Source organism: Rhododendron vialii, chromosome 6a (assembly GCF_030253575.1).
Source record: "Rhododendron vialii isolate Sample 1 chromosome 6a, ASM3025357v1".
NCBI lineage: Eukaryota > Viridiplantae > Streptophyta > Magnoliopsida > Ericales > Ericaceae > Rhododendron > Rhododendron vialii.
The window spans coordinates 39,180,264-39,194,300 of NC_080562.1; positions in this window are offsets into that span (position 1 = coordinate 39,180,264).

Consider the following 14,037-nt stretch of genomic DNA (forward strand, 5'->3'; position numbering starts at 1 on the left):
CACTAGTATGCCTATATATAGACAATATCCTTTTTTTAAATGCCTACATACACATTTATCCTTGGTCTTTGTACAACTATACTTATTATGATTATAAAATCTAATTTACAATTGTGGGGATGATGAATATATACTTGGACACTATACAATCAAAAAACAGATCAACTAAGTTGTGCAATGTCCCACATATTGTCAATGTACAGGAAAATAATGTGTTTTGCAAGAAAATGTCCATCAACTACTATTAACCTGACATTAACTTTTTGAGCCATGTGGTTAGGCGAAAGGTTAGCAGGTCAGCTGATGCGGTTCGTTATAAATTGGATAGGTTTGGAAAATAAAATTTTGACAGGGCCGGGCTTGAGAATATTATTAACTGAAGCTCGATCATTAATGGGCCGATCTTGGACATTCACAAATCTTGTTATTATCTAGTACAAGCCCGGCCCGATGGATGTGCAACTGATTTGAATACCATCTACCCCATAAGATGCTAGCTAATGCCAAGAGTGGAGTCAAGATTGCTAGGTGGTGAGTAATCTTAGTAATCTATATCATAAAATAGAGTAAATTTTGTTTACATATACAAATATGAGCACATCTACAGCCGTTGATCGCCTTCAAGCTAAGATCGTAGCCGTCCGATTAAGAGAATGTTTATTTATTTTTATTTCTTCTCTCTACTTTGGCATGAGCGTCTTAAAGTGAGGCAAAGAGTGAGTAGGTTATATTGGACTGGTAGAGCAAACAATTTATTTAAGTTGAGATTATATCTCGTTTGGCATCCGCTAGTGTTTGAATAAGTTACAAATTTTCGTTGCACTAATAGAAAAAAGAATAAGTTAGAAATGAAGCAGTTCTAGTGGATTGCTTGGAGCAAATTTCTTTTTCATACCTTTGAGGATTACGACTTTATAGACAATTAAAATGTATTTATATTGGACTCTTAGTAATCCTTGAATAAGTTACGAATTTTCGTTGCACTAATATAAAAAAGAATCCAGTGGATTGCTTGGACCAAATTTCATTTTTATACCTTGGAGGATTACGACTTTATAAACAATTAAAATGTATTTAATTATATTAGACTCTTAGTAATGTTTGAATAAGTTACGAATTTCCGTTGCACCTAATAGAAAAAAGAATAAGTTACAAACGAAGCAATTCTAGTGGATTGCTTGTAGCAAACTTCTTTTTTTTTTTTTTATACGTGCTTGACCGATTCCTAGACCTAAAATAATGGGTTGCCCCAAGCGTAGGGCGGAGACCGACGCAGCACAATATCCGGTAAGACCGGAGTCGAATCCACAGAGACGGTGATGTGTGCTGAACAAAAAACTCGAGTTGTAATATTAAAAATAGCTCTTAGGTAGCCACCCCTTTGTCAATTGATGGAAGATTAACTAAAATCTAGGAAATAAATAAACTTTTCAGATAATTAAAAGAGGTACGGTCGTAGGGTTCATAGCACTTGTAACTAGTCCGGATTAACCTGTTCTGTTTGGAGTTCTTAAAAACGTTTAATTTTAGATTGAAATAGATACCCTGCAAGATGCGAGACCCTATGGTCGCCGTATACCCATGCGCAGCGAAGAATGAGTTTTGGACCCCCATTTTCCCGTTCACATGGGCTCCGACGATGCCCAGGTTCGTCCGCGGGAAGTATTTTCCAATCTAAAATCGTTTTTTCATTGTTTGATAAACGAAGCAGTGCCCGAACTAGCCACGGTGTGCTAATCACCCCGCGACCTTACCTAAACGACTACTCACTAATCTTCATGCATAAAATAAAAGAAACCCTAATTTGAAACATGCTTCTATTGTGCGAGATGAAAAATAAACAAAAAAAATATCAACTAATCAGAACCAGTGAATAACTTTTATAAAGAATAAAAATTAAAACGAATTACCGGAGTGCGAGTATTTAAGCAAAACTTAAAATAACATGCAGAAAAGAAAGCTGAAAGAAAATTATATAGTCTATACTGTAAAATAAAATTTGGAACAAATAATCAAGCAAGAATAAAACTCCATTGAAACAACAGACTAAAAGCTTGAAAAGAATAAAAGGAGTAAACCCCGAAGCCTTTTGTCGTTTCCGATTTCAGCCGTGAGCGCCGTGTTATCTCTTCGTGCGAAGAAAGAATCCTGGATGGCAGCCTCCGTCCTTTTTTTCTGTTTCGTCCGCGTAAAACTCGTCCCAAAAGCTACCGCCCTCCTTCAGTAGGTTTTTCTTTCTTTTATAATGATACCCCAGCCATGTACTTCATGGGCCCCCTAGCAAAGACTGCCAATTTCTTTTTTTATTTCACGTTTCGGCCAAAGCCCAATTCAGTCATACCAATTAATAGAACATTTACTTTGGGCCCACCAAATACACGTGAGTTGGAATATTTCCTGCAACTCATTTCACTTCACACAGACAAACACCACTGTGAAGTGGAGGAAAAATTATATGGCGCAAATCACACTTCCATCAGCAACTAACGTATTAAGCTTCAAAACACCTACAGTACACAAATTAAGCATTAAATTCCGAATAATAATATAAATGGGACTTAACAAAAATAAATTAAAGGGCGCTAATGTAAACATTTACGCGCCTATCACACCCCTCAACTTACACTTTGCTAGTCCCTAGTAAAGACAAGAAAAAACAAATAAAATAACTAACTAATGGATAGATCTTTTAAACCCCTGGATGGCTCCAGTAGGACGAGTAAAGTCTCGTGATGGTTTTCAGCAGTGATTACCCACAAAACACTAAGAATCATTTCACATGAAATCCGAAAACCGTAAGACAGCTCAATGATACCCAAACAACCATCGCAAAGAGATAACGGGCATAAGCAGTTCTAGATACTATCAAGTCAGAAAAATAAGTCATGGTACCTATACTCAGCGTGTGTGAACAAGGGTTTTGGTCACAAGTGAAAAATAACCAAAAGTTCTTTCCGGACCGAGTCTCGACTTCAAATCTCACCGTGTCATACACTCAACAAATAAAATCACTCGAAACAAGGTGCATATTACTCTCAATATGTGCAGGCGGAAATTATGTAAATGAAAGCAAAGTATCCTGCATAAGTTGACACGAAAAGAAAGCTTTACAGAGTGGACACACAATCTCATGAACAGAATGCCAAGTATTGGAAACTCTCTCTATCCACCAATTCACAGCCCATTGCCCCAAGGATCAAATAGGATTTTCATTTGGGTTATAATGTCAGGTAAGGGAAAATATTTCAAGGCTAGGTAAAAATTCAAGTATCCGAGAATAGGCTAACCACAACTCACATAGGGCAAATATAACGATGCGTGCCCTCGTTTTCTTCTCTCTTTTTTTTTTTTCAACTACGCCACATCTCTCTTTCCTACCTTTAACACAAACTCACATTTAGAACAAGTACTATTTTCCACAATAATATGGTGTCTTCCCTTTTTGCTCTTTTTTTTTTTTTTTGTTTTTTGGAAAAGATCACCAGTCAATCAAAACTCAATTCACAACTCTACTCATTCCCTTCTCAAAAATTCACCTTCACATCATTAACTAACCATTCTCAAGACACAATATAGATGGTGGAGCTCAACAAGAAAAAGACTGTATGCATGAGGCTCAATTTGGTTCATAAGTGATAAATGTGTGAATGAAGAAACGAACCGGCTCTAAATAACAAAGGTGGCCTATAATCCTCTCCAAGGGGCAACACAACCACGCAACTTTCCAAATTCAAAAGATAAGTAGGCAATTCAAAACATTTCCAACACTTGACGACAAAAATAATGAGATCAACAACGAATTTACTTTTTTTTCATGACAAACAAGAGTTTATTTGACACCACTCCAAGAAAAGATAAGGCTCTAAACTCACATGGGGCATAAGTCTCCACTAAACTAGCCATCAAGAATAATCAAGTCACAGCTCACAAGTAACCAAAGCCCAAACAGACGTGAAGTGCAAATGTGCTAAAAATAAATGCCATGACTAATTCTTCGCGACAAGCTAGCAAAAAGAACTACAATGCCACCACAATATAATCAAACAATGACTATCACATCTCCAACTCAATCAATGAAGAGCCAATCTCAACCGCCTTCAAGTCTCATGCAAAAAGAATCCTACTATTTTTATTTTTTCAAATCTTTTTAACAAAATAAAGAAACAAAGTGATCTCTCCCCCCAACTTGAACTATTCAATGTCCGCATTGAAAGCATGAAAAATAACGATAAGACAGAAACATAAAAGAGAGGATAGATATCACCTTGAAAAAGTGGGGCTAAGCAGAGTAAACTATAGAGAGAGGGAGACCCTCCAACTTGGATCGAACAACCTGCAAAATGTTAGCCTCCAAGACAGCAAGAAAAATAACTAAAAGAAATAAACAAGGCAAGAAATAAAATGAAAGACAAAAAAAAAAAAAAATTAAACCATCCACTTTCTTCACGCGAAAGACACGAGTACTACTTTTCTCTCTGGCCAAAGACTGTGTTTCCCTATTTGTTGGAAGGACAATATGCATAGGATTCAACGATATCTTGAGAAGTGGTACCATCATCTAATAGGCTGTCACTCCCTCTGGGGCTGCCAGATTCCTTACCCACCACTCCGTTTGTGAAGCAATCTCCACAGAGTTTGGACATTAAAGTCAGATGGTTCAGACAGAATTCTCGCTGCTAACTATGCGCCTGCCGTCAGACCCAACCTCCTAAGTACTACATACATAGCTTCGACCAGGTGGCTATACCAGACCATTATGCTAATTTTTTTATTTGCCAAATTCCTTTTTTTTTTTTGAATTTATTGCTTAACAAGAAATAAAAGAACAAGTATACAAAAATTGTGCCCAAAACCCAAGTCAATGATGGGTACCCCTATCGCTAGGAGCCGGGTCCACTTCTTAGTGAAGACAGTGGTACGCGAAAGCTACCCGTCAGAACGTAGCCCAATGGCTACACAATAGGGTCATCCGAATAAACAGGATCGACCAAAATCTCATCAGGTTCACCTACTTCCACATATTCCAAAAATGGCTTTAGACGCTGCCCATTAACCTTGGAAACATTGTTATTCTTAGGGTCACAAACATCTACCGAACCATTCGGATACACCTTATGCACAATGTAGGGACCGTCCCACCGGGACCTCAACTTACCAGGAAACAAATGGAGGCGCGAGTTATATAACAACACTTTTTGACCAACACTAAAGGTTTTGCGCTGAATATTTCTATCATGATATGCCTTAACCTTAGCCTTATAAATACTCGCACTCTCATACGCGTCATTCCTAATCTCCTTAAGCTCACACAACTGGAGCTTCCTATGGGCACCCGCCTCAGGTAAACGCGCGTTTAGCGTCTTAATGGCCCAATAGGCCTTATGCTCCATCTCAACGGGCAAGTGGCAGGCCTTACCATAAACGAGCCGGTAGGGTGAAGCACCCAACACGGTCTTGTAAGCAGTGCGGTAGGCCCACAAGGCATCGGTCAACCGAAGTGACCAATCCTTCCTATTCGGGTTCACGGTCTTCTCTAGAATCCCCTTAATCTCGCGATTTGCTAGCTCAGCCTGACCGTTTGTTTGAGGGTGATAGGCAGTAGACACCTTGTCAGAGATGCCATACTTGCTCATTAATGCCCCAAAAGACCTATTGCAAAAATGTGTGCCCTGATCAGAGATAATGGCACGTGGCATGCCAAATCTTGACAAAATGTTAGTTCGCAAGAACTCTAGCACGACCTTAGAATCGCTGGTCTTAGTGGGGATAGCTTCTACCCACTTGGAAACGTAATCCACCGCCAAGAGGATGTACTCATAACCGTATGACACCGGAAACGGGCCCATGAAATCAATACCCCAACAATCGAAAACCTCTATCACAAAAATGTTCTGTAGGGGCATCATATTCCGCGGGCCAACCTTGCCTAATTTCTGACACCGGTCACACGACTTACAAAAGACGTACGCATCCTTAAAAAGACTCGGCCAAAAGAAACCACACTCACTGACCTTGGCGGCGGTCTTCTTTGCGGAGAAATGACCTCCGCACGCCTCGGTGTGACAAAACTCTAAAATTCCCCTTTGATCAGTTTCGGGGACACACCGGCGCACTATCTGGTCCGCGCAATACTTGAACACATATGGATCATCATAAATATATTGCCGGACCTCTCTCAAAAATCGCTGCTTCTCAGCTGTGGACCAATGGGGTGGAATTTGCCCAGTCACCAAATAATTGGCGATATCTGCAAACCATGGGCACACATTAGCAGCGAACAACTGCTCGTCAGGGAAAGAATCCACAATGGGGAGATGAGAGGTGGGGTCCTCAAACTCCAGACGAGACAGGTGGTCGGCCACTACATTCTCAACCCCTTTCTTATCCTTAATCACGAGGTGGAATTCTTGCAGCAAAAGAATCCACCGGATAAGGCGAGCCTTCGCATCCTGCTTGGTCATCAGATACTTCAAGGCCGCATGATCGGTATACACCACAATCTGCGAACCCACCAAGTAGGACCGGAACTTGTCTAAGGCAAACACCACCGCGAGCAATTCCTTCTCGGTAGTGGTGTAGTTTATCTGTGCCTCGTTCAATGTCTTGCTTGCGTAATAAACGACGCAGGGATCTTTCCCTCGCCTCTGCCCTAAAACCGCTCCGACTGCATAGTCGGAGGCGTCGCAAATCTTCCCACTCCAAAGTCTGTAAAAGACATTCGGTCATTGAAACATGCTTCTATTGTGCGAGATGAAAAATAAACAAAAAAAATATCAACTAATCAGAACCAGTGAATAACTTTTATAAAGAATAAAAATTAAAACGAATTACCGGAGTGCGAGTATTTAAGCAAAACTTAAAATAACATGCAGAAAAGAAAGCTGAAAGAAAATTATATAGTCTATACTGTAAAATAAAATTTGGAACAAATAATCAAGCAAGAATAAAACTCCATTGAAACAACAGACTAAAAGCTTGAAAAGAATAAAAGGAGTAAACCCCGAAGCCTTTTGTCGTTTCCGATTTCAGCCGTGAGCGCCGTGTTATCTCTTCGTGCGAAGAAAGAATCCTGGATGGCAGCCTCCGTCCTTTTTTTCTGTTTCGTCCGCGTAAAACTCGTCCCAAAAGCTACCGCCCTCCTTCAGTAGGTTTTTCTTTCTTTTATAATGATACCCCAGCCATGTACTTCATGGGCCCCCTAGCAAAGACTGCCAATTTCTTTTTTTATTTCACGTTTCGGCCAAAGCCCAATTCAGTCATACCAATTAATAGAACATTTACTTTGGGCCCACCAAATACACGTGAGTTGGAATATTTCCTGCAACTCATTTCACTTCACACAGACAAACACCACTGTGAAGTGGAGGAAAAATTATATGGCGCAAATCACACTTCCATCAGCAACTAACGTATTAAGCTTCAAAACACCTACAGTACACAAATTAAGCATTAAACTCCGAATAATAATATAAATGGGACTTAACAAAGATAAATTAAAGGGCGCTAATGTAAACATTTACGCGCCTATCAATACGTTTGAGGGTTACGACTTTAAATGTATTTATATTGGACAATTCCGCATCTTGAGTAGCCCGAACACAAAAACGTTCCCAAAATATACAAGTTTGAAAGGGAACGGTAAAAAACGACAAAGGAAATATCCGCCACAAGTGACTTGCAAGGAAAAAGCAACACTAGCGCTTAGAGGATCTGTAGTAAGATGGAGAGATTATTCAATGCCCTTGGGGTCAAGGAGTAATTATTTAATAGTCCTAGAGTACCGGTACGTGGTATTTCAAATTATTTTATAACCATATGTTTCTGTGGAGTCTATACATTTAATGGTAGACCCCATAGAAATATGTGATTGTAAAGGGATTCAGAGTATCACGTGGCAATACTCCCGGACTATTTCAGGGGGCAAAGCCTCTTAAGACCTCGCATTGTTTATGGGGTCCTCACACTTAGCCTCAGGCCCCACAGAAATATGTGGTTGAGTAGAGGTTGGGGGCATCACGTGACGGTAGCTCAAAGGCTTTGAATAATCTAGGTGTCCAGACTTCAGAGGAAATTAATTTGAGAGCGTCAAACCAACTGGTCGCATATCACTATCATTGGACTCACCCACTTATATTTATTCCCAACTCTTTCTACTAAAAAGGTGTTTTTATTATGGAACATTGTGGGACATCATTTTTTTTCTTTTTTTTTACTGTGTTAAGTTTAGCAATCCCTTAAATAAATAACCAAAAGATGTGGTGTCAAGTGTTAATTATTCAAATTTGATTATGTCATTGACTCATTGGTGATACCCTAATAATCTAACGGGTTTTCAATTTAGATGTTCAAAGGAACTTAGGACTTTTTTTGGCTAAAATCCATTTGAATTATTTTTTTATACTTATTCAAAAAAATTTTTGGCATTTGTTAGTTTATTGTAAATTTTTTTGAATTATTGCATCGTCATGATGAGAAAAATCTAAAAAGTAAAAAATTAACATTAAAACCCAATTTTTTTAATAAAAACAAAAATAAGCCAACTTTTTAGATTTCTGTTGTCATAACGAAGCAATAATTTACACGAAAAAAAAACAAACAAATACGAAAAAATTGAATAATGATATAAAAATAATCCGAATAGATTATTTAGCCAAAAACGCCTTTATTCCTATCTTTGGCAAGCTTGAGACCTTCCCTAATGCCTAGACTTCTACCATAGTACTAGAAGAAGCCGACAAGAGTGGAAGAAACCGATCACCCAAAGGCCCCCTATCATCAAGAATGAGTCCCCCCGCTTTACCTGTTTTTGCATTCAATTTAAAGGAACCGTCCGTGTTGAGTTTGAGCTTACCCACAGGTAGCAACACCCAACCCTCTAGGGAACTAATTTCTCTCCTGATACGCAGTTTAACCATTAACAAAAACCACTCCACAGCTTTAGAAATGATTGTCCTAACTCTAATATAAAGAGGGATAGGACTCTCATTAGGCTTTTTAAAGAGGGATAGCACTAAAGAGGGATAGCACTAACGGCTAAGGTTACCTCTACGCGTGAGGTTGCGAGTTCAAAACGCTGTATTGATTCTTGCTTTTTGTTTCTTCGAATGCTGAAATAAAAAAACTTATATTCAAAATTTGTAGCTAACGGGGAGTCAAACCCGCCCACTGAGAACTTATCTAGACGAAGTACCAACATAAGCCATCATACCTACAACATATATAAATAATATAAATAATGAATTACGAGTACAAAAACACACTAGTCCATTCATTTTTTCTTAATGTTTTATAGTATGTTTAAGTTTGAAGTTTTGTGCTTCAAAGAATGTTTAAATATTTTATGTTCTTGTTATATTCTTTTCCTGATCGCATGTTCTTGTTATATAGGATTACAAAAAATATTATGAACTTTAAGCTTGAGAAGTGACCCCTCTATAGGATATTTTTGAATCCGCCACTACCTATTAACACTTTGTTGGCATTCAGAATCTGTCAAGTAATATTGTCCCATCACACCACATCACTATCTGTAGGAGATCATACCGCACATGCATGCGTCGGGGCTGTAATACCTTGGGATCCGGGAATTGTGCTGTGTAGCCCGTGCTGCACAGCAAAACGGCGTAGTTTTGCTGCTATGTTGCTCTTAATGTTTCAGCCAATAAGGGCTCTGTTTGGCTGCCCAAATTTCTACAATTTCACATATACCCACAAAACATAGTATTCCAAATTGCAAAGTGCCAATTGTAAAATGTAAGATTTTAATATCGTAATCGGAACCAAACAATAGTTGAAAGTTAAGTACATTAAAGAACTCTGAAACTTGTGACAGTAAATGCGCCGTTTGTGGATAATAGGGTGTTTCGCCATCCTATTATCAAAGTAGAAAAAAAAAAAAAAAAAGATCACAGGAAATTAAAGAAACAATAATTGTGACAAAACATTCTACGGTTAATTAATACCTGACTAAAGTGAGATCTTGGAACACCATTTGCCCTCTTCTTAATCTTCTTATGCCAAGCCTTTAGTCTTTTACCACTTTTGATTCCACGGTTAGCCACTTTCTTTTTCAAGCCCTTTGCATTTTTTAAATTAGGATCGATCAAATCTAATCCCATGTCAATGTCGGGACCACTACTTGAAGCACCAACGCCATGCTTGGGAAGAGTGATATCATCCACTTGTGCACACAAAAGCGTAGTAGTATCCATCACCAACTTATATGCTTCATCATCTTCGGAGGCCCGAGTCGCTAATGTCTCCATTTTAGGACAAAGATGTCTATACCGTGCCGATATTACCAACTTTCAATCATTCTCCTCCACCATAACTTCTTTTCCCTTAGATGAACAACTCTTTGCATCTAGCCTCCATCAACCTAATATGTATTTCATAGGGGTGGCAAATTGAACCCAGACCCATTAACAAATCCAGACCCATCAAGTAAAAAATAGACCCAACCCAACCCATTTATTAGTTGGGTAAGAATGGGTTCAAATCCAGCTAACCCATTATTAGTTGGGTCATAATTGGGCATCAATTGGGTCAACTTAAATGACCCAATGGGTAATAAAAGTAACCCACCAAATTCTATCTCTTTTGCAATTGGGAAGCCCAATAAATCCAAACCACCCCGCTCAGATCTAGTATGGCCCTCTCTCTCTCTCTCTCTCTCTCTCTCTCTCTCCCCCCACCCCACCCCACCTAGGAGCATGGCCTTCTCTCTCTTTTTTATTCAATTGTTTTGTGCTAAATCACACACGTCCAAAAATATTTTGAATGGTCCGAATTAAAAATCAATTGTGACCGGTAACAATTATTTTGATCAGTCAAAATTGAAAACACATCTCATCCATTAATTGCGTGAATAGACCTATGAAATTGTGCTCCGTCGTGAATAAATTTCTCTCATAGTAGTCCCGCAAAGGGTTTGGATTAAAAAATTGACTTATTTTTTTGTCCTTATTCAAATTTTTTTTGTTTTGTGTCAAACTTTTGTGACTTATTAATTTGTTTTGATGAGAGGAATCGGAAAAGTAAAAAAATTTGATCGAAACTTATAATTTTTTGAATAAAGACAAAAAAAATCAATAAGACAAAAAAAATTACTTATTCTCGTCTTTTTGAAAAAATTTATGAGTTTCGATCATAATTTTTTTTTACTTTTCTAATTTTTCGATCATAATTTTTAGTATATATGTAATTGGGTTAATGGGCGGGTCGGGTTTGCTTTAAAATAAATGGGTCGGGTTGGGTATGGTTAATTAGACTCATAGTTAATGGGTCTAAATGGGTCAATGACCCATTAAAGAGTGACCCATTTAGACCCAACGCACTAACAACTTACCCAATTTAACCCAAATCCGCCCGTTTGCCACCCCTAGTATTTCACGGGTACTTCCATGACATTCATGTGTGAGAGCATTCTGATTGCATGACCACGTAAAATTCCAAAGCTCTCAAATTTTCGACAACTACAACGAACTTCTGTAAGAGTTTTAGCTTCTATTGCATCAAGTTCCACACTACCCAACACAACATATTCTCTTTCTTCGTCATGCTTTTGGATCACACATCTAATTTCATCTCCTAACACCTCCAACTTTATCACTTTACATGTACAACCTGTGCTTCTGTCAAACTCTTTGTGGAACAAGTCAAAGAGTGGATGAGTGTAAACTTTTGCAGCCTGAAGTAACATTGGGCAATTCGAAAAGTTTACTCTAACCATCTTTTCTCTCAAGTTGAATGTCGCTTGTTTTTCGCTACAAGAAAAAGTATGTTCAGTGACAAAAAAGTGACAACAAAATTTAATTTCGTTGCTAAATGAGTATATTTGGCGACGAAAAAATAAATTCGTCACTGTTTTGACAACTTCCGCGACGAAATTATTTCGTCACCAATTATAACTATTTAACGACGAAAAAAATATTTTCGTCACCAAAGGTACCTATTTGGCGATGAAATAAAATTTTCGTCGCCAAAAGAGTAAAAAAGAAGACGAATTTAGATTTTGTCTCCAAAGATAACTATTCGGTGACGAAAAAAATATTTCGTTACCAAATGGACCAAGTTGGCGACGAAAAATATTTTCGTCTTTTTTTTTACATTTTCAGTGCTTGACGATTTCCTAGTCCTAAATTAATAGGTTGCCCCAAGCATAGGGCGGAAACCGACGTAGAATAATATCTGGTAAGTTCGGAGTCGAATCCACAGAGACGGTGATGCATGTGTGCTGACTAAAAACTCGGGTTGTTACTAATTAAACTGGCTCTTAGGTAGCCACCCCTTGTCGATTTGGTTGAGATATATTAATAAAAAAACTAAGAAATTAATTGTACTCTTTCAAATAATTAAAATTAAAGAAGGTACGGTCGTAGGATTCATAGCACTCGCAACCGTCCCGGACTCATCTGCCCCAATCTATGTTCTTTAAAAACATTCAACTTTAAACTTAAAAAGATACCCCGTAAGATGCGAACCCTTATGGTCGCTGTTTTTACCCATGCGCAACGAAGAATGAGTTTTGGACCCTCATTCTCCCATTCACATGAACTCCGACGATATCCAGATTTGTCTATTGGAAGTATTTTTTCAATCTAAAATCGTTTTTTTCATTGTTTGAAAATAAGAGCAATGCCCGAACTAGTCACGGTGTGCTAATCACCCTACGACTCTACCTAAATGACTACTCACTCATTATTAAATAAGAAGCAAAGAAACTCTAATTTGAGACATGCTTCTGTTACATAAGATGAAAAATAAAAAAGAAATATAAACTAATCAAATATCAACGAATAACTTTTATAAAGAATTGAAATTAAAACGAATTATCCCAAAGCTTCAAATAACTTGAATGGAACAAAACCTGGAGTAAAAAAACTATCGAAATACAAGTCTCAGTGGGGCACTGTTTATTTCTCCGTAACTTTCCACGGTAGCCTCGCCTGTCTGAAACTAACTTTTTGAAGTCAGTTAGGGGGTGTTTCACTTTTTAAAAAAGTACTTGTTTTTCAAACGAAGGTAATTTCAAACTTAAATATAATGAAAATGAAAAAAAAATTAATTTTTTTTGCATCGTTTAAAAGATCTTAATGAGATCTATCAAATAAGATCCATATTGATAGAAAAATTATTTGCGTAAACATATAATTATTGAGCTTGAAATTATCTTTTTTTTTATAAAAAACTTTTTCCACAAAAGTAGAACACCACCTGCCATTGACTTATATAGGAGTAGGGTTTTAATCCCTAATAACATAAAATGCCCTTGGAATTCACACTATATCCTATTAGCCATTCAACTTTGAAGGACTTTGTAACGACCCTGATTTTTGATAAATAAAAATTTCGTTAAATATTTAAATTTTATTTTAATTACTTGGATTTGCTACTAAAAATTTCTTTTTAATTTTAATAATCCGTCATAATTAGATTTGAGATTTATAAAATTATATATTTTCACGCCAAGCAATCTAGTCATTTTCTAAAGACAAGTATGCTTGTAGAAGCATTTGTATTTTTTTTTCTAGTGAGTTAAATAAAATCTTTAAATTATATTTCTTGGCTAGAAATCCTACTTGGCAAGTAGAATTAGTTTCCAACCAATTCGTTAGAAAACCCTAATTACCGTTTCAATCTAGTTACAATTTCATAACCCTAGATGGACCTTTTTGACCGTCTTTGAGCCTTATGAAACCCTCCGAACCCTATTGAACCATTAGACTATAGGAGTAATCATTTTATTCCTATGTTTAGTCATTTCAAACCCTAATTATGACCAATATTCCTTTACCCCTTGGTCCATAATTGTTAGGGGAATTTTTGTCCCTTGGTTAATAGACCTTTGACTTGCCAATAAGCATGACAAGACAAGTCATACAAAGAATCCCATCATTTTGCTTCCAAGGGAAGCAAGGCTAGCCATGCCATGCATGCACACCTATGTTCTAGTCTTAAAATCCTAGACTTACTTTCCTAGATTTTCTTGGATGTATATAGATACGAGAGAGAGAGAGAGAGAGAGAGAGAGAGAGA